General features: G+C 50.1%; 1 long non-coding RNA gene across 1 annotated transcript; it reads left to right on the top strand.

The window, feature by feature from the left end:
* Positions 1 to 327: 327 nt before the first annotated feature.
* On the top strand, positions 328 to 8,522 carry LOC140635883 (uncharacterized). Its single transcript, XR_012033218.1, has 5 exons — positions 328 to 917; positions 1,132 to 1,940; positions 4,779 to 4,884; positions 6,657 to 6,718; positions 7,623 to 8,522. It is a non-coding gene; the product is annotated as an uncharacterized lncRNA (long non-coding RNA).
* Positions 8,523 to 8,895: the final 373 nt, after the last annotated feature.

Below are 8,895 nucleotides of genomic sequence, written 5' to 3'. Positions count from 1 at the left end.
CCTGGATGAACCTTGAAAGCATTGTGCCAAGTGAAAGAAGCCAAGACACGGAAGAAGGTTACATATTGTGTGAGTCCACTTATTTTTTTTTTTTTTAAGATTTTATATTAAAGAGAGAGAGGCAGAGACACAGGCAGAGGGAGAAGCAGGCCTCCTGCAGGGAGCCTGATGTGGGCCATGATCACTCCCTGGGCCAAAGGCAGACGCTCAACCACTGAGCCCCCCAGGGGCCCCTGTGTGAGGCCACTTATATGAAATATCCAGACCAAGACGGAAAGTACATCAGCGTTTGCTTGCGGAAGAGTGGATTCGGGGTTCCCAGCCAGAGGGTAAGGAGTCTTGGGGAGGAGAGTGTTGACATGTTGTAAAGTTAGATTACGGTGATCAATTCGAGTGAAATCGAGGTCATGCAGAAAATAGCTGCACCTTCCTTGCCTTCCAACAGGCCGAAGCACCCAGGGCTCGTTACCGGCCTCGGGACTGGGCCTCGCTCTGCCCAGACGTTTGCTTTGGGAGGTGAGACCCACTGGCAGAAATTGCAAAGGAGGTGAGGTCTGAGAAAGGACCCCTGGATTCCCTCTCAATTCTGCTTCCATCTGGAGGTACCCTGTCTCCCTCATGGGAGCAGAGCTTGAGCTCAGGATCTTTCTAAAGATCGGGAGGCCTGAGGGAAGGGGCATGCCTCTTGGGTCAGATTGGGACCTTCTTCGGGCCAAGAAACCATGTCTCTGCATCATGCTGGGAGTATGCTGCGGGCACAAGGAGAAACTTTCTTTCCCGGTATCCCCCCCTCGCCCTCGCCCTAATGGTCCCCTCCCCAGGGCCAGCAGCACCGCCAGCCCTTCCAGGAGCTACGGACAGACAGACAGCTGCTGGCCACAAGAAGATGCCGCCAGTGGAGTCTTGTGCCGATCCAGGTACTGGCAGCCAAGGTGCTCCTGGGCCACACCCGGGGTGGTGGGGATTGTGGGTTTTGCCATCCCAAGCTGAATCTTCTGTGGTTTCCCCCAAGAAACCACAGGCCATGTTGCTATCCTGAGATTTTCCCCTCCTGCTGCAGAGCCTCTGGTCAGAGTGGGTCAGTGAGGGGTGGGGGGTGTCCCCTGAAACCTCTCTATCCCTCCCCCGCAGGTGGACTCGTGTGTCCTGGCCTCTGGAGAAGACAGTGAGGGTGGACGGCCATCTGGGGCCCGGATCCTAGGAGCACCCCCATGTCTGCTGCTGGGCAAGTGGGCCGATCTCTGCTGGCGGCTCACTCAGCCCCCAACAGCTCAGCTCCGTCCGCAGGGGGAAAGCAGCCAAGGCCACAGGCCTGCGTCTGGCTGGAGAACACTCAGGGCTGGCAGCACGCTTGCTAAGCCCTGGCTCTTCCCCTCACTTCCCTCTTGCGAAGTTTCCAGGGGAAACTATCTAGGGGACACACTTCCCAGACTGTGTAGACGTCACACAAGACGTCTTCTCTTCTCAGACATTTTAGAGTTCATGTTTCAGCTCTGTCACTTCCTGTGTGTGACCTTGGCTTTGCCAGGTCTCAGCTGTCATCTGTGAATTGAGGATAAATATCTACCTGCAAGGATTAACTAAGATGATGCCTACAAGCCAGCTCTTAGCAGTGCCTGGTATACGGGAGGCACTCCCTAAAATGTTTTTATTATTATTGTTGTTGTTGTTGGTGGTGGTGGTGGTGGTGGTGGTGGTGGTATTCCTTTATGCTGTGCTTCTGGAAGCTTCTAGTAGGCTGGCTACAACACAAGGATATGGGATCTGTGCAGACACATGGTATGTTTGAGGCCTGCTTTATCAGAGGAGAGAAGAATGAGGCCCAGGGCCACCCTCGCAGGGCCTCTAAAGGACAGAGCTGTCAGCTGGAAGAGGCCTCGCTGTAATCCAGCCACACAACCCTCCCCGTGGGCGTCGCCGTGTTTATCAGATCTATTCAGGTAAGGGGGAGAGTTACCCTGTATCTACCCTGCACATTCCAGTAAGACGCCCCACCTCTCACGAGACCCAGGAGACACAAGCTTTTCCATACTCCTGTCTTGGAAAGATGAAGCGTCAAGTCTGCTTTCATTTCTTTCGAGGCAATCAAGGATTTGAAATGCCATATTTTATTTGATAGAGTGACAGGCTGCAGCTTGGCAGTTTAGAGCAATGCTGTGCCATAGAACTTTCTGTGATCATGACATGTTCTACATGTGTGCTGCTTAGTATGGAAACCACTGGCCATGGGTGTCTGTTGGGAGCTTGAAATGTTAACCAAGTGTGACCAAGGAACGCAATTTTACATTTTACTTAATTGCAATGAATTTAAATACGAGTAACCACGTGGAGCATAGCACAAGTCTAGAGCATAGACCCGGCGCTGGGCAGACCTGTGGCAGGCTGGGCCTGATACTTACCTTCCCTGAACGTCTTTTCTCTCTTCTGTGTAATGGAGATCGTAGTGGCGCTTGGCTCATTGGATTGATTTGAGGATTAAGTAAGTAGATGAACAGAAAGCACTTGGCACAGCAAGCACGCGATGAACACCGGGTATTATTGTTATTCTTCAGAATCTCTAAGCTTCCGGGGCCTTAGTCATTTGGTCATCAAACACTTGAACACTGGGGATCCCTGGGTGGCTCAGTGGTTTAGCGCCTGCCTTTGGCCCAGGGCGTGATCCTGGAGCCCCGGGATCGAGTCCCACGTCGGGCTCCCTGCATGGAGCCTGCTTCTCCCTCTGCCTATGTCTCTGCCTCTCTCTGTGTGTCTCTCATGAATAAATAAATAAAATCTTACAAAAAAAAAAAAAACAAAACAAAACACTTGAACACTTACAATGTGGCAGACACTGGAGATGCAACAATGCATCTTAAAGATCCTGCCTTCTGGGGAGGTCTCCATGGGACTCAGGGAAACTGACAGGTAATCAAGGGCTGCCAGGCAGTAATAGTGGTGGCTCTGGTGATGTAGGGTCCCAGAGGAGACCTCTGCAATAGTTTAAGGTGGGAGGGGGAGGTCAGGAAGGCTTCCTGGAGTAGGCAATGTTGCTTTCTCTACATTTACTGGCCCAACTTGATGTCCTAGCTCCAAAACCCACCAGCACTTGACCTTGTCTCTGTAACTTTCTGTTTTACTTTCATTTCCGACTGCGACAATTTGCCACGAACTTGGCAGCTTAAAATAACACATTATTATCTTGCAGTTCTGAAGATCAGAAGTCTGAAATGGTTTTCACTGCGCTAAAATCAAGGAGTCAGCAGGGCTACCTCCTTCTGGAGGCTCTAGGGGAGAATCTGTTTCCTTATCTTTTCCAGCTTCAGAGAGGCTGCCTCCGTTCCTGGGCTCACGGCCCTTTTCCCAAGTTCAAAGCCGTAGTATCTTCAAATCTCTTCTCTCTCTGTTTTTCTCCCCCTCTGTCGCTGTCTCTCACTCTCTCCCGTCTCTCTCCTATAAGGACGCTTGCCATTACGTTAAACCCACCTGGGTAACCCAGACTCGTCTACCATCCTTCTTGCACACATCCTTTCTGTTTGTTTGACAAATTTAGACACAATTCAGAGCATACAGTTCACCTGTTTATTTTATTTTATTTTTTTTAATTTTTATTTATTTATGATAGTCACATAGAGAGAGAAAGAGGCAGAGACATAGGCAGAGGGAGAAGCAGGCTCCATGCCCCGGGAGCCCAACGTGGGATTCGATCCCGGGTCTCCAGGATCGTGCCCTGGGCGAAAGGCAGGCGCCAAACCGCTGCGCCACCCAGGGATCCCAGTTCACCTGTTTAAAAGGTTCAATGGTTTTTAGTATATTCACCCAGTCGTACAACCATTCCCACGGTGAATTCTGGGACATTCCATCACCTCAAGAAGAAACTTCAGGGGTGCCTGGGTAGCTCAGATGATTAAGCCTCTGCCTTGGACTCAGGTCTTGATCTCCAGGTCCTGGGATCGAGCCCCACATTGGGCTCTCAGCTCAGGAGGGAGTCTCCTTCTCCCTCTGCTCTTCTCCTCCATGCTTCCTCTCTCTCTCAAATGAATAAAATCTTTTTTTTTTTAAAGGAGAAACTTCATACCCTTTGGCTCTTACTCCTCTAAATTCCCTCATGCCTGCCCCCTGCCCCAAGCAACTGTTGATCTACTTTCTGTCTCTCTAGAATTTTCCTACTCTAGACATTTCATATCAATGATATTCATGCAGTACATGGTCTTTTGTGTCTAATATCACTGACCATAATGGTTTCAAGGTTCATCCAGGCTGTAGCTGGTGTCAGTACTTCATTCCTTTTAATTCGCTGAGTACTATTCCATTGTATGGAGAGACCACATTTTGTTTATCCATTCAGTCACTGATGGGCTTTTGGGTTGTTCCCATCTGTGGCTCTTATGGGTAAGGCTGCTATAAACATTTGTTTGCAAGTTTCTGCATGGACATCTGTTTTCCCTTCTCTTGGATCCACGCCTAGGAGTGGAATCACTGGGTGGGGTGTGGACATCTGTGGGGGAGAATTTATTCTATTACACTCTGACTTCAAAATCTTGAAAGATTGATAATGGAGAGCAGCCTGAGAACTCGCTCCCCTGGGTCCGGAGTGCAACCACCGCTGCACAAGGAAGCAAATTCATAGGCACACACAGGGCAGCAAGGAGGCGAGGTGGGGCCCCCGACCCCATAGCAAAGATCAGCCCCTGCGGCCGTGCTCACAGTCCCCTCTAGAATGTTCACAAGTCATCCAGTTGTGCTGCATTTTTGTCTGGGACTCTGAGATGAATCTTTCCAACAACCTCTTCCTCCTACAGGAGCTGGTCTGAGCGGGTTCCTGCTTCTTATGTAAGACACTAACAATATCACCAGGTGGTTTTGAGGATTTGGTGAAGCCTCAGTGAGGAAACGCATGTGAAAGAGGTGAAGTACTTTAGGAATGAAGGTGGGAGGGAGACCCAGGGAGAGCTCAAGGTCTGCTGGACGGGATCCAAACCTGGAAAGGATGGACGCGGGAGGGGCTGGGACCATCAGAAGGTGACAGGAGCAGCTCAGGGGAAAGCCCTGGAGGGGGTAGCAGTGGGAAGGGGGCTGTGGCCAACTGTGCAGAGGGGACTGGTTGGGGACAAATAGGAGGCATCTCTGGCACTTTCAGAGAACTTTACAGAAAGCCAGGGGAGTGGCCAGTCAGAAGGGCAGGAGCTAGAGTTGTCACAGAGGCTCACAGAGCCCTACCTTCCAAGCAGCTCTTTGGCACCCTCTCACTCGGATCTCCCACCCAAGAGATCGGAGTGCCTGACCGCTAGCTCCCTCTTGCAGACCACCAGAGCGGACACATGGCACCTCTGCTTGGGCAAGGCCCAGGGGTCACTGCACAGGCAGTGCCTTTCATTCCTGCTCTTCTGGACAGCTGACCACCAAAGTCTCTCTCCAGGGGCCACCTTGAATGAAGGACATGAATTCAAGAGAGTTACTATTTTTTGCAAGGAGGACAAAGGTGGAGCCAAATTGCCCCACCTAGTCAAGTGGCTGGGTAGGGGACAGCAGAGCTGAGGCCAGAAAGGAGAGTTATCTGGATATAGGCAGCTAAGCGACATTTTTCATGGGATGGGCCACCAGGGAGAGGAAATGACACACAGGTGGGGCCGGAAGGGGCGATGCACTCAGGCAGGTCAGGTGGGCAGTGGGAGGACATTAGAGGGAGATGGGGGGTGTCTGAGGAGGGGCGGGTATAAGCTGGCAGGTGCCTTGTGGAGGGCACAGGAGGAGAGGCAGGATGGGGCGGTCATTCACAACACCATCATTTGTTCACCCCTGTAACAAACACGTCCTGAGCATGTGCTGTGCGCCAGATATCTGACAAGCTTTGGACACCAAGGTGATCGAGGTAGCATCCCTGCCCTTAGACCCAGGGCTCCATTAAGTCCCCGCACCCCAAGAAAGTAGGCAGCTTGCACCTCTGGCTCTCCCTTCCCACCCACATACACATTCTTACCTTCCAGGGGAGTCCTCTTTCTTTGGAACCAATAAATGGAGAATTATTTTACTGAAAAGCCATCACAATCCAACCTCTTTAGTGTCTGCGTCTATTCCTACAGGCAGCTCAAAAGGCAGGCAAGAGAGCGGAGCACCAAGCACAGAGCCAGGGCCTCATGAGATGACACATGTCCCTGGAACCCCTGTCTCTCCACTCATGGGAATCTGCTCTCCTCCTGGAGGTCTCCATTCCCCCCACCCCAAAATGCCCAGGCCCACAGACTGGCAGGCAGAAGGAGGGAACCCCCCAAGACCTAGGGACATGGCAGGAGAAGGGGTCTGGGGTTTGGAGACAAAGGCAGTGCGGAATAAAGGAATAGCAGGGAAAGCTCCAAGGTTCTTTATTTATTTATTTATTTATGATAGGCACACAGTGAGAGAGACAGGCAGAGACACAGGCAGAGGAAGAAGTAGGCTCCGTGCACTGGGAGCCTGACGTGGGATTCGATCCCGGGTCTCCAGGATCACGCCCTGGGCCAAAGGCAGGCGCTAAACCGCTGCGCCACCCAGGGATCCCCCGAGACAGGTTCTTGATTCCAATCTGTTCTATGTCGCTCAAGAGCTGTGTGACACTGGGTGTGTAGTCCTCTGAGCCTCGGTTACTTTTATTTTACTTATTTAACAAATTTATTTAAAATTTATTTATTGTATTTTCCCAGGTTTCCCAGATGAGGACAGCATCCCCCGGGATAGTTGCAGATGCTCCGACTGGACCACGTAGGTGAGTGTGGCCAGCCCCAGGGTCAGGGTTCACCAGCATGGGAGGGGAATCTGAGAACAGGGGCCCATCTCTTCCCTGACAGACACATGCAATCATCAGCTGCTTCCATAGGCATTCAGGCAGCTGGGCTTCCAAACTAGTCTAAAGGGCAGGCCCGGCTGTTTGCAAGAGGGATTACCACCCCACCCTAAGGCTGCTGAACTTCGTACACAAGATGGGTTAATATTTTCCCTCCAGGAATCTTAAATCTGCATAGCGCTTCTCAGTTTCACTATCCACCCTGTGGGGTAGATAGGAAAAGCAGTAAACCCATTTTATAGACGAGGAAACAGAGGCCCAGAGAAGTTAGATTTTCAGAGTCACTTAACTGGGAAAGACCCCTGGGCTGCCAACGAGTTAAGGACATTTCCTCCAAATGGTGCCTCCACTCAGAGGCGACCTACAGGCCCCAACCCTCCACCTTCCTCCACAGTTGAGGCAGATGGGCCCGTGTGAGAGCCCCTGGGTAGGCTCAGAACTTGGTTCCCCTTCTCTAAATATCCACATGATATTCATTTAGCCAGAGTTTAAGAAAGCTTCATTTTTCTTTTCAATAAAAGTCTCTCTTTAGAGGTACCTGGGTGGCTCAGTTGGATAAGCGTCTGCCTTCAGCTGGAGTCATCATCTCAGGGTCCTGGGATCAAGCCTGACGTTGGGCTCCCTGCTCGGTGGAGAGCCTGCTTCTCCCTCTCCCTCTGCTGCTCCCCCTGCTTGCTCTCTCTCTCTCTCTCTCTCTCTCTGGCAAATAAAGAAATACAAACTTAAAAAAAAAAAGTCTTTCTGTAAAGGTCAAAAGAAGGGATTTGTGACATATACTAGCTGTAACCAAACATTTTAATCTAATTGAATTTGTCTTTCTTTTCAGTCTTTCCATCACTCGTAGCCTTGGTGACTCACACGCACCAGGAGAGAAGTAGCGAGCATAGATTGAGTTACAAAATCATCTTCAAAACGTGCTTTAAAACTTTTCCCCGGCATTTGTGTCAGCAAAATATTTCCCACTTTTCTGTGGTTCTGCTCCTTCTTGTTTTCCTCTGCAGTTATGAAACCAGACAGCTTCTTGGGAGATGCATCACTGAGGTGACTTATGGCCATAAGAAACCCCAAATTCACTTCAACGATGACAAAATCCATCATTTCCCAGATCTGCTGATCCAGATGTCGTAGGCAGGCTTCAGGATCAGCTGGATCCAGTCTCTCCACTCCATTTCACCAAATCCCTTTCACTGGGTTTCCCCCATGCCTTGGCGTCAGGGTCGAGCTGGTTCGTCTTGTAGGAGTAAAACGGCTGCAGTGAGTAAGTGGCCAGCAGCTGGAAGCAGCCCAAGTCCATCAAGAGATAAATGGATAAACAACACGGTGAACGTACAGAACAGTGGAATGTTATTCAGCCACATAAAAGAAGGAAATCTGAACACATGCTACAGCAGGGATGAAGCCTGGAGACACCGTAAATGAAATAAGCCAGTCACTGAAGGACAAATACTGCGTGATTCCACTTACCTGAGGAAACTGGACTAGGAAAATTCAGAGACAAAAAAATAGAGCGGCGGTTGCCAAGGGCTGGGCTGGGGCGGTGAGGTGGGGGCAGCAATTATTTAATGGGGGTCAGAGTTTCAGTCCGAGAAGATGAAAAAAAGCTCTGGAGATGAAGGGTGGTGATGGTTGCATAACAATGTGAATGTACTTAAGGTCACTGACCTGTATGCATAAAAATGGTTAAGATGTTAAGTTTTATTTTACTTATTTAACAAATTTATTTAAAATTTATTTATTTTATTAGATTTATTTTAGTGTTGTGTTTTACCACAATTAAAAATAAAAAAAAAAAAAATAGCGACAGCGGCCTCAAGATTCCCACCACTTGGAAGAGAGAGGCTGTCTTTTAAAGGAAAGGATGCTTCTTATTCAGGTGCCCTAACAAATCAACCCTCTGATTAGGGTCACGGTCTCTGAGTCCTAAGTCATCCCTGGGGGCTCCTGGGTGGCTCAGTGGGTCAGGTGTCTGCTTTCAGCTCAGGTCCTAATCAGGGGGCCCCATGTCATGCCCCCTGCTCAGCAGAGAGTCTGCTTCTTCCTCTCCCTCTGCCTCTCCCCCCTGCTCATGCTCTCTCTAGCTCTCTCATATAAATAAATAA

This window comes from Canis lupus, chromosome 6 (assembly GCF_048164855.1).
Source record: "Canis lupus baileyi chromosome 6, mCanLup2.hap1, whole genome shotgun sequence".
Lineage (NCBI taxonomy): Eukaryota > Metazoa > Chordata > Mammalia > Carnivora > Canidae > Canis > Canis lupus.
Note: the sequence above shows the minus strand (reverse complement) of the source record. Positions and strands in the feature narration are given on the sequence as shown.